Below are 16,808 nucleotides of genomic sequence, written 5' to 3' on the forward strand. Positions count from 1 at the left end.
TTTATCACTAGAAGGCAAAGGAGAAAGTTTAAGATCAATTCAAAGAATAGGCACACTAAAAAGATATGAACAACTGTGTTAGGGATTTTTAATCAGCAGAATTCATTATGGTAACTGTGAATGGCTCTGTAGAGTTCCCGATTTCCTGCTTATCCCATTAACTACAGTATATTTGTATCATAAAAGACTTGACTTTTCCTTTGTCGACAAGAAGAGACGAGTAATTAAATAATTACAGACAGCAAATGCTCTTTACTGCTAGTGAGGCAGATGTGAGGCAAAACAATGTGAAGACAACACCGCACCAGCAAAAGCCCTGTGGCTCTTTCATCCAGCAGTTGGGAGAGAGCCATGTCTGTCACAGCTTTCTTTGTCTTAATCTGAGAACCCCATCTAAAGGCAGGTGTCTTTCATTGTCCCCTTGCTGCCAGCACCCAAATAGATTTGAGTTTCTTCTGCTGTTTTTGCATGTTAACAGCATTTTTATTTACTTACTTATTTATTTATGGCTGTGCTGGGTCTTCGTTGCTGCGCGCGGGCTTTCTCTAGTTGCAGCAGGCGGGGGCTACTCTTCGTTGCGATGCGTGGGCTTCCCATTGCGGTGGCTTCTCTTGTTGCGGAGCACGGGCTCTAAGCGTGCGGGCTTCAGTAGTTTTGGCTCGGGGGCTCAGGAGTTGTGGTGCATGGGCTTAGTTGCTCCGCGGCACGTGGGATCTTCCCGGACCAGGGCTCGAATCCGTGTCCTGTACATTGGCAGGCGGATTCTTAACCACTGCACCACCAGAGAAGTCCCTTAACAGCATTTTAATTAACAATTTTCTAAAAATGTAGTTGAATTTTTCACACTATGTGCTTTTATGTTGGGATATGCAGATGTACTCAGGTTGAATTCCTGGATGTCAGAGTTGGAAGAGTTCTTTCTAGATGGGTCAACATACTCGGAGAGCTCAGTATTTCATCTAAAGTCAAGTAGCCGTTTATTTGCCAATACTCGATGCCTGCGCACTTCCACGCCGGGGGCTGGATATGGAAGAGGCATGTAGCATGTTTTCTACCCAACTCTAAGGCTAGTGCTGTAGTATCTTAACTAAGAACCAGTTCTCTGGGCCAGGAAGAGAGATCCACTGCCTAAATTAGGTGGTGTCCAAAGGAAATTTGGAACATGGAAAAAAAAAAAAAAAGAACACAGCAGAGAGAAGGGTATTTCAAGCAGAGAGGAGTCATATGCAAAAGCCCACAGCTGAAAAGAGCATGGTTTTCTTAGGAGGCAGAGAATGTTGACTATGTGTGAGAACTCTGACTACACATTGCAATAACCTGAGAAGCTTTAAAATATGTGGATGCTGGGATCATCCTCAGACCTTCCTGCTTTATTGACAGGTAGGTTGAGATTCAAACTTCCTCATACTTCGCAACAATAAAGATTGAGTATATGAATTCCTTCTAAAATGAGAAAGAACAGCCCTCCCAAAAGTCCCAACTATGTATAAAACTTTGAAGGCCTTCTTATCGACTCCTGCGATTTTACAGAAAAAGAAGATGAGAACTAAAGGGAATTGATCTGCTCATAAACATACCAAAAATTTCAATCAAAGCTGGCATTTTCTGAAAGAAATTTTTTGCACTCTCCATTTATAGGATTAAGTACATTAATTTGGGCCCCATAAGTATTAGCTGATAAACAATATTTACTGTAGAGCATAAAATATGTAATTTGATAACTATCCACTTTTAGCCAATACCTATGTTCTAGGTCAGCTGTGCTTTTCTTGGTCTTGACTTAACCCCGCTTCTCTTGGAAAAAGTTGTTTCCACTGTGTATTGGTCAACTCGGCCTGACAGAACAAAATACCACAGGCTGAGTGGCTTACAAAACAGGCATTTATTTTCTCACAGTTCAAGCCCGTGTATTTCATAGTGAATACAAGCAGATCTTTCAGTACAGGACTTTAAAAGGAGGCAAGGGTTAACTCCATTTTGATTATTGATTGTGTGATTTGCCAGCTGTATATTATCGCCTTCCACTTGATGGATTAGGGTGTGTTTTGCCTAAACACACCTTTGAAGTCTGGCTCCTGCCCGCCTGGCAGGAAGCAAGATGTGAAATAGACTCTATACGCAACAGATCCATTTGGCTTTTCTTTCCTGGATGATGGAGAGTTTAAAAATAAGGCGTGAGTTATGAAATGCTCCAAGTATTCAATACCAGACTGTTTAAGAAATTAAAGATTCATAGCAGGCAACACAAAATAGAGAAATCATTTTGACTTGGGAATAACCAAAACAGATTTCTAATCCTGACTCCCTCCCATACTCTGAAAGAAGGTGGAATTACATGTCCTCTTTGAGCCTCAGTTTCCTTACCTGTAAATTGAGGTAATAATATTAACTTCATTTGTACTATGAGGATAAAATATATTCATTCAACCCTCCTGGATACCTAACCAGTAGCAGTGTCTTAAATATTTAAAAACTAGTCAAATACGGGCACTGCCCAATCAGAATAGATGATGCCCCTTAAAAAACAACACATACACACTACTATATATAAAACAGATAATCAACAAGGACCTACTGTGTAGCTAAGAAACTCTACTCAATACTCCGCAATAACCTATATGGGAAAAGAATCTGAAAAAAAATAGATATACATATATGTATAAGTAAATTACTCAGCTGTACATTAGAAACTAACACAACATTGTAAATCAAATATACTCCAATATAAAAAATAAATTAAAAAAAATAAAAATAAACCAAATAAACAAAAAACCTCAAACTCCAAAAAACTATAGGTAAATTTCAGCTGACTACAGCCCTGGCCTGAATGAGCGTAAGAATAAGTGCTGGAAATACAGATATTAATGGGGCAGGGTCCATAGCTTCCACATCTCGAGAGACTCAAAGTACTTGAGAGAACACCAGACACATGACAAAATAAATGCAATAGAGTATTCTAGACAACAGGAGAGATGCCGTGTTGCGGGTGAGAGTGCCCGGCACGGATCTCGTTACATAGCAGGCAGTCTTCCCTCCACACTGGCCTCAGTAGGGAAATCAGTCTTTTGCATGGTGAGATCAAGTATCATTTTATGTAACATAAATGGGAGGAAGAGAGAAAAATAAGGAGGTGGAAAACACTCACTTAGATTTTAAATAAAAGGAAACCCATTAAAAAACTGAACCATCCAAGTCTTTACCTTGCACCATAGTGTATTAGCAGGTTACTCCCCACTCACATGTAATTTGCCACCGTTACCCAAACACAAGTTGTCTCAATAATCTAAAAATACTAATAACCTTTTACTACCAGTGATCCAGGCATTGCACTATTTTATATACATCATCTCGCTTAATCCTCTTTGAACCCACTATGAAGGTACTATTGTCTCTTGTTTATCAGATGAAAACTGAAGGTCAGAGAGGTAAGGTGAATTGGCCAAGGTCACTTGACAGAAGCTCTTGTAACCATTAAAGATGACTCCGGGGAACTTCCCTGGTAGCGCAGTGGTTGAGAATCCACCTGCCAATGCAGCGGACACGGGTTCGAGCCCTGGTCCAGGAAGATCCCACATGCCATGGAACGACTAAGCCCGTGTGCCACAGCTACTGAGCCTGCACTCTAGGGCCCGCGAGCCACACTACTGAGCCTGCGTGCCACAACTACTGAAGACTACGCGCCTAGAGCCCGTGCTCCACAACAAGAGAAGCCACCGCAATAAGAAGTCTGCGCACCGCAACAAAGAGTAGCCCCCGCTCACTGCAACTAGAGAAAGCCTGCATGCAACAGTGAAGACGCAACGTAAACAAAAATAAATAAACAACTAAAATAAATAAATTTCTAAAAAAAAGAAAAAATGGCTCCAGGTCACCATAGTGGATAGACCCAATGACCTCCTAGAGGTTTCAGGGCAGCCTAATCCCTTGCCTTTTTCTCATATAATGAGGATCTATTGAATCAAAAGACAAAGACTCTTCTCTAAAATGGGGCAGAAGACAGTGGGATTCCAACCTTAAAGAAGAACAGTGTCCTACTAGGAAAAGTTTTAAGGAAATAAATATGTTGTTGTATCAGAAATGATGACTTAATTCCTTCCCTTATGTGAATACACAGGAAGGGAGGGAGGGAGGGAGGGAGAGAGAGACAGAAAGATTTGTTAGGAATGGGGAGGATTTTATCATTATCCTTGTATGTAAAGTGATTTATAATCTGCCCTGTTCCAAAAAATTATCTGAAGTGCTACCAACTTGGATTTCTTGGGTTGAATGTAGCACAGATATACGCCTTTTAAATAAAAGTGCTACTAAATAGGAAAAAAAGCAGTCTTTATGGTTGCATGCTCAGACACCAGAATAAGTCCAGAAGCTCTTCATCTTATGGTCTGCTGTGGAAGTCAGGATGCTGCCGGCAGGTAACAACGCAAGAACATTGCCTCCTATTAATTCTAATCCAGATGTAAAACCAAAGTTCCAGGTCCAAGCCAAAGTCCATTGCTACGTATAGGGCGGAAGACGCAAAGAACAAAGCCGAGCTAGAGCTGGCATAGTAAAACAGCGGCGAGAAGAAATAGAGTTGGGAAAATATTTGGGGGAGAATCCCACCAAAGGCCAGCTTGGCTGAAGGTGTAGCCTTACCACCTGAGGTTTCTTGCTGCAGAGGTTTTCCGGTTCAGCTTGTGGGCTTTGTCAAGCCTGCTGCCCATCAGCTGATAGCAAAGGGGAAACCAACAGTACCAGGAGCTTCCATTCCCAGCTGATTCCTCCCTTCATGGACGTGATGAAATGATGGGAACATTCTGTCTTTTGGCTGTATTGTATAATACGAAAATTGCGCAAGTAGGGGTGAATAATCATGAGCAGTTACATTCACACACGTTTATACCAAACAATGAGTGCTCTCCAAAGCGGTGTGAAGCTGCTTAGAGTAAACATTCCAGCTACAATGCGTCTATTCAAATAAGATAAAAATGAACACTAGAAAATAACGGACTAGCCTTAGAAACGGAAGCCCAGGGAGTGTTTCAGACCTGAGCTTTCTGGCAGCACCCGCAGAAAAGACGATGGGTATAACTGCCAATTAAAGGGAAACTTATCATTATACCTGGCAAAAGGAAATCGTATTGATGGAAAAACTACTACGTGCCAGAAACTGACTACTTTATGCAATCATCTCATCAGACCCATATTTTAAAAAAGAAGATGGACCATTTATCCTAAGTCAGAACAGCAGTAAAGGAAGAGATAGATTTGAGAGAAGAGCATTCTGATTGTAATGTCTACCTGCTTTACATCACATAGAGGTTGTCTCTTCACAGGGATGTAACCCAGCCATGACACAAAAACCAGCTTACAAAGGTTAATTCAGTTATCCTAGTTGTTTTAATCTCATTGACTCTCAAAAGCCCATCTGTGAATTCACTTAACAAATATTCATTCAGTTTCTAATATTTGTGCAAGGAATACATGGATGAATAAGACAGTTTTGCCCTCTACCCTCAAGGAACTTAGAGTTTAGTGGAAGGAGAGACACAATGAATAAATTAGAACAGATAAGAAGAGTATGCTTTTCCTGATGATGGCAAAAATGAAGGAGAAGATGAAGATAACAAAGGAGAAGGAGAAAGAGAAGGAGGGGCAGGGGAAGAGGAAAAGGAAGGGGAAGACTTTCTGGGGTCTCTCATTCGCTTAATTTCTCATTTGGATTCCAGCAACAAATATACAGGCTCAAGCTCAAAACACTGTCTCAGCATGATTAACTACGTGACTTCAGGTGGGACAAAATTCTCAAATATATCGTCCCTACTTTGCTTGGCTTGGGCCAAAAGCTTTCAAAAATCCTCTCTGTGAACCGGTCTTGTGAACAGGAGGCTGTGCCATGGCTGCAGCAGAGCCTGGAATAGATGAGGATGAACTTCAGTTGAGGGCAAGCTTGAGACACGGAGGACAGTCTCCTGGCTGGCGTCACCTTCTCACCCCTCGGCTGCTGCTGAGTGCGGGAGCATCTGTTCCTCGGTGGGGAGGGATGTAGCAGAGGTCAGAAGCAAGTGAACAAACAAGACTTTTACCAGAAGAAAACCCAATTTCTTTCCTGGCACCCAGGCAGCTGCATCAGTAACGGCAAAGGGGATGGATAACCAAGATTCATTTGCCGCTTGAGAAAGTGCACACAGAATGGTCAACACACTTGTTTGCTTTTAATAATGATTAGACACAAAGTGGAGAATGTAAAGCTCTTGAAGCTGCAAAGAAAACAGTTGACATTCTACCTGCTGTGAATTCGCACAGTGTTTTTATTTCCACAATCTCTTTTGGAAAGAGTCCAGGAACAAGTTGGAAAGCAGTGAGTTCTTAGAGCCCTGCAGGGAGATGGACTGCCCCCCTTCCTCAGAGCAGCCAGAATGCTCTTGTGTGGTGCCATGTCTCTGACCCTAGCACCAGCCATCACCTGCACCCCCCGGGATAAATGGTACCCGGCTGAATCCTGAGTAGACAGAACTGCCTTTTAATTCTGGGTCTACTCCCTGCTGGCTGTGTGACCCTGAACAAATTACTTGACCTCTCTGAGATAAGATGAGTCCAAAATCCATGGTAGCAGTGGCGCTGGAAAGAAGAAATTACAGAAGTGGGAAGCAAAGTAATAATAGTATGCAATTAACTGCCTCGCAGTTGGCTTACTGCCGTCCATTTATCAGTTATAATAATCCTTGTACCTAAGATAAACATCTTTAGCTTCATTTGATAGAGACTGAGACTCAGACAGGGTCAACAGTTGCCCAAGGCCACATAGTAAGTGGTATGGTCAAGATTCAAACCCTAGTTAAAAATATTTTCCCTTGTTCCATCCACCCTTGTCTAATGTTCCCGCTTTGGGACTTGGTCACCGATTGAATGTGGAGGGAGCGGGTGAGAGGGAGGAGCCCAGGATACCTCTCAGGGTTCTGGGGTCAGTGGGGCAATTCTCTGGGAAGATGGGAAGGAGAAATGCAAAGTCCATGTGGGCACCTAGGGTGTGTTTTGCTGTCCGATGGATGGCCATGTCTCTGTCTTCCTCTTTATTTCCCTAGCTCATTTCTCCTTTACCATCAGCCTTCCCCAAAAGTTAGCTGTGCTTTTGGTCTCTGTTGAGGCAACTCCCACTGTCTCCTCAGTGGAATGTAACCTGGTGTGTACGTGCGTCACTCTACTAAAAGTACTCAGCCTCCTCCATTACTGGAATGTCATTTCCCTTTAGGTTGCCTGGGCCACGCTGTGCTTTCCTCTTTCTATCTCTCTGACTCTCCAGATGTCAGTCATTGCCTGTAGCTCATCATCCGGCTGCATTCGATCACCATCCCTAGGGTTTTGTTGTGCGCTCTCTCCTCTTCTCCCCCTCCTCTCCTTTTTTCTCCTCCCTTTTCTTCTGTTCTCTTCTCCACTCCTCTCCCTCCCCCCCACCCCCGCTCTTACTAAGTGATCTCATGCACTTCTGCGGAGGCAATTATTATTCAATTACATGCTAAAGGATCCAAAACTCTGACTCCTTGTCATGTCTAATTTACTTTTCCATCGTACAGACATGATGGACCCTCTAAAAGGCAAATCTAATCACGACTGCCCTTAGCCCCAAACAGGTCATGGCTCCTCATTGTTTAGAATAGAGTCCGTCCCTAAGATCTGGACCATGAGTAGCAGAACGGCCATATACTTCACCACGTGCTCCCTTGCACCTTGCACTCTAGCCAGCTCGGCCACGTTGCACACCAGGTCATGTGCATATACCTTTGCGCTTCATGTGTGCTGAAACCATCTTTATCCCCATCTTCATCTGGCTAAATGTCTTTCAGGTCTCAGCTTTAAGGTCATTTCTTCTGGGAAGACTTCTTCCCCCACCTTTCTCCAAGACTTGGTTAGGGCCCTACGTGTGCTTTCTTAATAATCAGAACGCTTATCCCAACACAAGTAATTGTCTATTGTTTTCCAACCAAGGCAACGGTACCTTCTTTTATAACAGGGATCGGGCATTCCCATCACTGCCTCCCAATGCCTGTCTGGAGTGAGAGGTCAACATCATTTTTTAATTTAAAAATAAGTAGGACAATAATCAGTAGATGTTAAGGACTGAATTGTGTTCTCCCAAAATTTGTATGTCGAAACCCTAACCCCAAATGTGACTGTATTTAAAGCTAGGGTTTTTAGGGAGGTAATTCAGGTTAAATGAGGTTATAAGAGGGGGGCTAATTCAATATGACTGGTGTCCTTAGAAGAAGAAGAAGAGAAACCAGGAAAGTGTGTGGACACAGAGAAAAAGGAAAGTGTGTGGACACAGAAAAAAAGGTCATGTGAGAACACGAGAAGGTGGCCAACTGAAAACCAAGGAGAAAGGCCTCAGGAGAGACCAAGTCTGGGAGCACTTTGATCTTGGACTTTCAGCCTCTGGAACTGTGAGATAAATTTTTGTCTTTTAAGCTACCTAATCCGTGGTATTTTTTTTAATGGAAGCTCTGGCAAACCAATACAGTTAGTAAATGGATATAGAAGTCTGACAATAAGAAAAGGGCTCTGAATCAGAGACGTGCATCTTGGAGTTACCTGTATTGAGGTGATGACTGAAGCCAAAGAAATGGCTGAAATGACCCAGGCGATGTGTGTGAAGTGGAGAAGTCCTCGGGAATGCTGACGGTTACAGGTAGAGCAGAGAAGGAGGGTCCCTTGCAGAAGACTGAGTAGTATATTCCAAGGTGATGGGAGTGAAACCAAGAGGGTATGCCATGTTGGAAGACAAGGGAGGTAAGTGTTTGCGGTTGGTGGCATCTGAATCCCCAGGAAGGGCACAGAAGCATGTCCTGAAGAAGGCTGATGGGAAGGACATGGCTGCCTCAGAATGGGTGGTTTCAGTGTTCGTTCTTTCCCCAATCCTGCCAGACACTTTCACGCCACCAAGCCTTTGCACATGCTCTTCCTTGTACCTGGGATACCTCTCTCTGTTTCTTTTCCTAGCAAATTTAAACTCATCTTTCAATGTGTGCTCCTTCAATCCACAAATACTTGTTAAATGTCTATAATGTTATGGATATTGTTTCAGAGTCACTTAAATGTCATTTCCATCATGAGGCCAATTTCGTGCAGATGGAAAGTCCTCTTTCTCTGTGCAGTCATAGAATCCCATCACAACTTCCAACCCCCAATCCACTGAAATATGGACAACTGTTTACTCACTGTCTCTAGAATAAATTCTTGTTGTTGTTGTTGTTGTTTTTCACTGTGCCGTGCAGCTTGTAGGATATTAGTTCCCCAAAAAGGGATAAAACCCAGGGCCCCTGCAGTGAAAACGCCAACTCCTAACTACTGGACCTCCAGGAAATTCCCTTCTAGAATATATTCTTGAGAGTAGGAAATTTCTTTTATTTCTCTCCGAATTTTTTATGGGTTTAGCTGTGTTTCCCTAACATTCATATGTTCAGTACTCAAAATGCAACTTTGTTTGGAGATAGGGTCTTTACAAAAGTAATCAAGTTAAAGTGAGTTCATTAGGTTGAGCCCTTCCAATTACAACTGATATCCTAACAAAAAGGGGAAATTTGGAGACATACATGCACACAGGGAAGATGTCATGTGAAGATGGGACCCAAGCAAAGGAACTACCAGAAACTAGAGGAGCGACCTGGGATAGATCCTTCCCTCGCAGCCCTCAGAAGGAACCAATTCTTTTGACACCTTGATTTCAGACTTCCAGCCTCCAGAACTCTGAGGCAATAAATCCCTGTGTTTATCCACACAGTTTGTGGTACTTTGTTATGACAACGCTAGAAAGCTAGTGCAGAATTTATAACACTATGCTGTCTTTAAGTCAATTTACCTACTGACTCTGCCTTTTTATTTCTAAAGAAAATGTTTTTGACCTCTTATTTCATAACAGGCGTTGAGGAGGTAATGATGACCATCATGGCTCCTGTTACAAAAGTGGTTACATTTACCTTGGTTGGAAGAAATAAATGGTATGTTGGGAGTATCGATCGTTGAATGGAGGAATGAATGTGAGTCTACACATGTAAGGCAAAGAACTTTCCATCGTTCTCCAGTTGTTATCGGTTAGAGAAAGAAAGGTCAGTTACCTCTCTCATGATAAGAATGGCAGTCTCATTTTATACTCACCAATTAACTAACTTTCTAAATTGGACAGAGTTTCCTCCAGAAAGTTCTGCAGTGATCCTGCTCAATTCCTACAGGTCAGAGCTTTTCCTGTTCCAACATCTACCCAATCAGCACTTCCTAAAATTTGGAGAGATTGTAAATAATGGGGGTAGAACCACTCACGGAGGCATGAAATGACTGCCAAATTGCTCTTCAATTTTTAAATTGCTTTGACATAAGCAGCAACTTTGAAAAGGACAAGCTTAGTGTGTGTCAGACCACCAGTGTTCTGCAAGAAGATTTCAGGGAACATTTTACGTATGACATACCACAGTGCAGCTGGCATCTGGGACACAGCCACAGGCGCACCTGGCATTGAGGGGAATTACTAAAGTGCTATGATTTGAAATGGATGGTTTACTCTCTTTTCCTCCTCCCATTGCAGACTCTGCTAACCAAGAATTTGAGTTTATCTATTTATCCCCTGTACCGGGAGTGTCCTAAGGAAGAGCTAAAGAGTACCTAGGGGATAATCTCATCCTTTGCTTCCTCCCTACCTGATTGCTTTCCACATTTACTAATTTTTAAAATACCTACCATAAGGTTCTCTCTGTGCTAAGTTACGTGGACACAAAGGCCAATGTGACCCAGCGTCTGATCTCAAGCATCTCACAGTCCAGTTGGGAAGCAAAATAGTAAGTTTTCTCCTCTTTCCTCTGTGCGCCTGTGGTGAGGAGCGCATAATTGTGTTAGAGCAAGCATCATTCATCTACCACTTTACGTGCGGTAGAGCTATGAGGAGGTGAATCCACCGGACAGCACATTCCCTGCCACCTGGATAAACCTATGAGAATAAAGGTGATCTCTAAAGAAAAGTGGTGATGAACACCAGACAGAAAGATACCAACAGTACCAAGTCACTTGTCCCTGTACTGATATACCTGGGATTCTCTAGTCGGTGTTCTTACAATAAATTTTCGGTTTTGGTTTTTTGGGTGTTGTGGTTGTTTTGTTTAATTTAGATTAGGCTGACTTTTTTTTACATTTCAAATGGAAAGAACCCTGGTTAATATGGGGATTGTACTGGAAGTTGGGATAAAATGTTTCGGAACCAAATTGTGCAACTGGCTTCGTCCAGATAGGAGAGGGGAATCTTCATCCCTCCTTCCATCCTCGGCAGGGATGCTACAAACATTTTGTTGCAAGATAGCACAGCATCTGGTTACAGGTTTCTTGCAGTATCTTGGGAGTGCAATCTTGTGTCCCCCAAAAGCTGGAACTTGAATGACTGGGTAGAAAACTGTCGGCATATGGGATTGTAGGCTCTGTTTTTTAGTCTTCAGTAAACTTCCACATCAAGGAGACAAATTGGTCCATCTGAAAGCAGAAAGAAAACTGTATGCACCTTTGTATAAGAAACACTTTCTTGATGGCCTCAGCAATGCGAAACGGTTAAAGGTCAGACAGTAAAGTATCCTGTAGGATTGCAAAACTAAGTTTTCTACCCCATGATAAAGTTAGTAGGAGCAAAATCAGGGCAGTGAGAAATGTGGCCGAAGATGAGTTTCTCCTCCATCTGACAAAGGCAACAATTCCCCTGTGGCAGGAGGAACTTGGATCCAGTTGTGGGGAAACATGAGGATTAGCTTTGCCTTATCACCCTATCCTGTCTCTCACTTTTCTCTGAGGCAGGAGTCAAGACAGAGCCATTAATCAGAGGCCAAGGAGGATGGCCAGAACGCCAGGTCTATTGATAAGCAATCAAAAGGATAAGGTCCTGCTTCAAAGATAATGACCAGACATAGTTGCTGGCATCAGCCCTACAGTCTTTAGAAAATGAAACAATCAGATAGCTGACTGGGATTTTAAGGGATATTTATGGCTAGAGAAACAACAAATATCACACAACAAGGCCTGGATTGCTAGTCCCTAGAATAAACCCCAGGCTCATTAAAGTATATTAAGTAAAGGTTCAGCCTCAGAATGGGAATTCTCATAGTACTACTCCTCTTAGAAAAGGCCAGAAATGATGCTAGATGAGAGACTTCACCCAGTAGGCAGGTCCTGTGGCAGCCATGTTGGCTGAATGAGGAACTTAGTCTATTGCAGACAAGACAACAAAGGATGAGCATTTCTATCTCTATGCATTGAAGTATTGTGGCCACTGCATTTCACTTCCTCTTTCTCCTTTTTCTCCATGGGATTCTTATTTTGACTATTCTCTTTTACCTCAGACATGTATACTACAGGAAGCAAATAGTTATATTTGTCATCTTAAAAGCCTAACATTTGCAAAATCTTTCTAAGCTCTGACAAGTTAGAGAGAGAAGGGCAAACCATTTGGACTTGGGGATGAAGGCAACATCTGGACATGGTCTTGGAAGCAGTAATTTTGTCTATACTCAGTGTAGCTGCATTTTATTAGGTGGGAGCATCTTGGGAATTTAATGCATGCTAACAAGTATTTGTAAATATGCTGGAGGGGATCAAAAACTAGATTGTATACACTACACAAGTGTTCTTTCTTTCTGGTAATTAGAAATCACTACTTTTGATCACCACAGATAGGGGCACAAGTCCAGATGGAGTCCTCTCATATTATTCTTGCTCTCTTGGATTATTTCAGGACCAATCTGAGTCTTTATTTGGGATTTTTCTGCTACAACCTTTGAGGAAATTTCTTTTCTTATTTTCAGGAGCCTCGGAGCTTCAAGGATGAATCCCTGGACAATTTGATGACCAATTTATCTTTTTAGGGAAAGACAGAATTGAGAAAGGGACAGAAACAAGGTGAGTCCAACGTTGAGTTTCCAATTCTGGTCTCTGATACCCTTGGAACATTTTTAGTTCTTGTGGCTCATCCTGTAATTATGTGAACCAAGCAAGTAGCTTTCCAGTTAATTCCCTTTTTCATTAAGTTTGTCACTCCCAGATGAAGGAGTCTGGAAAGGTACCCTCATATTTTCTACGGTGTCATTGAACATTAGTGTAACATACTGGATTTTTTTTTTATCTAACAGAAAAATTTAATCCAAATTTGTAACTCATGGACCACTGTTAATAAAGAGAAAAACACCATAAAAGGAAGAATTTATATAAATCCTTAACAGTTTTCCAATTTAAACACTTATTATTCTCACAAACATTAGGACTCAGTGAGGTATCCTATACAGTCACTCAGATAATAATATAATATTATACGGCTAAAAGGCAGGAGAGCAGAGTTGTTAAGACCCTGAGCTTCACAGCAGACTAGCCCTGGGCTGGATCCCTACTCTACCATCTACTTATGTTATGGCTTTAAACAACTTAATTATCCTCTCTCAGCTTAATTTTCCTCATCTTTAAAATTAGCATGCTTTATGAATGTTGCAAGGATTCCCACATAACATAAGCAATACTTTTCGCATCACTGTTGCACAGAGTTCATGATGAATAAATGGTATTCTCGTGAGACTCTGTCATGTATTGAGATGTTGCACACACAGTCAGAGATTCCCGTGTACATCAGTGCATTCCCGTGTGCATCTGTCACACATCCCTTCACGCAATGGTCTCTGGTCATTATTCCGAGTTTTATAACATCTTGGTACTAATCAATAACAGAGCCTCTGCAACCCCTCTGTGCAATGCTGAGTGCTATGGGACATCTCCGGATGATGCAAAAAAGGCCTGAAGCCAAGTAGAGGCGCAAATAATTTAGACACTCAAGGGCTTGCTTTCCAACGCACCCTTCCTCCTTTTCCATTTCATATGTAACCAGCATAGCACAATTATGAAAAACTCAGTTAAGATAAGCTTGTCTCTAAAAAATAAACACACATTCAGTTTATACCATTTCTTAGAACTAGTTTAGCAGAGGAAAAAAATTTCATAATACTATTAAATTTCCCATTCAACTTTCAGCCTGAGAACAAGAGCTGCTGGCAATAATTGCTTTTTTAATGGCTTGCTGCGACCCAGGGTAAACTCTGCTGTTATTATAGTCTTGCAGGGGAAGTACCTTATGATGAGATTTTTGGACAGAGCCAAAATATCATTTTGTGCTTTCTGCCTCTTTCCATGAAAGCTTTTCAGTCTTTTATTTCTGACATTTATCTAGTTAAGTGCATTTAGAGAAATTATCATTTTCCCCGAAAAGCTAAGCAGACAAATAGGAAGGTAAGAGGGCCACAGAATTGTTCTTCAACTTGATTTGGAGAGCTCATTTACCTGCAAGACGCACCCCTGCCTCACTCTGTGTGTCTGCTTCATCTCACTCTGCAAACCTGCTTTTCAGGTTTCTCTGTGCACATGGCAAGTAAGTGGCCTCGAAGCCCAGATGTGAAATGACCTTAACTCTCAGTAGGCATATGCATCCAACTACATGGTTTCCAAACACAATGTTCCAGTTCTAAATTCCAGGGAAAGAGATCTAATTAGCCCCGTGTGGGCTAGGACCTCCCCTGTTCAATCAGTTCTGGCCAGGGAGGAAAGCTCACGGAGTGTAAACATGTCTGCTTCATGAGCAGCAGGAGAAATAGTCGTTGGACAAGAAGCTACGAGCTAAACAGATTCCGCAAAGAGGTCTCTTTCAACAAGATTATCCCAGTTCACTAAGGAAGAAACTGACACCCAGAAAATTTCAGTAAGTTATCGTCACCCAGTTGATGAGTATGTAGATTTGATCTCAGGTCTCCCTGACTATGATGCTTGTGATTCCTATTAAATTAGTAGTTTTTGAAGGACACTATAATCCATTGGATTTAAAAAGATTTATTTTTAATGGATAAGTAAAAAGTAAATTAAGGCTTACATAGATTTAATACACAGACTCACACTGAGCCTTTGACTTGGTTCTTATAGCAAATGGTAACAGTATTATAGAGACGGGGCACCGATCTTCCGCTTGGGGAACTTAAAAGTGGCACCCATGGGGAATTCCTTGGCGGTCAGTGGTTAGAACTCGGCTCTTTCACTGCCGGGGTCCGAGTTCAGTCCCTGGTCAAGGAACTAAGATCTCGCAAGCCTCGAGACGTGTCCAAACAAAAAGGTTGCACCCACTCATTTATTTGCTTACAGGTTATTCCAATGTATTTCATTTTGTGTGCCTACAAAGAGGATTCACAGATTATATGTAGTTTTGAGTAACGTAGCTCAACAACATGGATAAATGATGTAAAAAAAAAAAATCCCTGCAAAGAAATCATAACTTGAACATAATGATAACAATGCCCAAAAAGGAACCAGTGAGAAAATGGCCCAGTTATTTGAAATATGGATTGAAAATCCACTATTCTTAATGATAAATCAAGTGTATAGTGAGCCTTGAGATACTAGCTAAAAAGAGCATAAAGCCATCGCAGTTAGGAAAACATTTAACATCTAAGTGTGCAGAACATTATTAATAATAATATGCTTCAGTGAAGAAAACGTCTCCCTGTACTAGGAAAAAAATAAAGTAAAAGGACATTATTTTTAAAACATTATTTATTTCATATTTACATCATTCATCTTCCATTTATATTTTGAGCATTATTATAGCATATTAGGTTGAACTAAATGAAATGGCCACTTTTCATAGGTCAAAAAGGTTGAGCATTGGCAATTTCATACCGTTCAACCTATATATATGTATATATATACATATATATATAAAATAGTTGTTACATATGATTTGGAGTAAATAAATATGCATCTATTGAGGGAATTAATAGAATTTTAAAAGATTTTATTTTATATTGGAGTATAGTTGATTAACAATGTTGTGTTAGTTTCAGGTGTACAGCAAAGTGATTCAGTTATACATATACATGTATCTATTCTTTTCAAGGAAGTAAGTCAGAGAAAGACAAATATCATTTTATATCACTTCTATGTGAAATCTAAAAAAATGATACAAATGAACTTATTTACAAAACATAAACAGACACAGGATTTTTTGGATAGATGAGATTTAGGATTAACAAAGTTTGTGGCCCCCTGTCTTATCATGTTAGACTGGGGAAAGATTCACTGAGATGACAGCATTGAATGAGACCTTAAAGAATAAGTAATTAAGGTAATCCTTTCTTTACTACAATAAAGTGTCATCTTTATCGTAAATCAGATAACTGTACACATGTTGCTATGTTTTTAGAATCTCACTTCTGTTCCACGGTCAGTTTTATTTACCATTAACATAGTTTCTTAACTAATACAGTTTCATATTAGATCTTGATATCTGGTAATGAAAAAACTCTAGTTTTGTATTCCTTCCAAAATAAATAATTTCCGAAGAGATGAAGAATTTCTGAAAGTCAGAGAGAGGACATAGGTTTTGGAGCAGTGGTTAGAAACCAGACTGAGAGATTCGCATTCATCAATATAAGAAGGCATAAAAGTACATGTGGGGCTTCCCTGGTGGCGCAGTGGCTAAGAATCCGCCTGCCAGTGCAGCGGACACAGGTTCGAGCCCTGGTCCGGGAAGATCCCACATGTCGTGGAGCAAATAAACCCGTGTGCCACAACTACTGAGCCTGAGCTCTAGAGCCTGCGAGCCACAACTACTGAGCCCGTGTGCTGCAACTACTGAAGCTCGCGTGCCTAGAGCCCGTGCTCCACCACAAGAGAAGCCACCACAATGAGAAGCCCGCGCACCGCAACTAGAGGAAGCCTGCGCACAGCAACAAAGACCCAATGCAGCCAAAAATAAATAATAAATAAATTAATTTAAAAAA

Source organism: Eschrichtius robustus, chromosome 17, assembly GCF_028021215.1.
Source record: "Eschrichtius robustus isolate mEscRob2 chromosome 17, mEscRob2.pri, whole genome shotgun sequence".
Taxonomy (NCBI): domain Eukaryota; kingdom Metazoa; phylum Chordata; class Mammalia; order Artiodactyla; family Eschrichtiidae; genus Eschrichtius; species Eschrichtius robustus.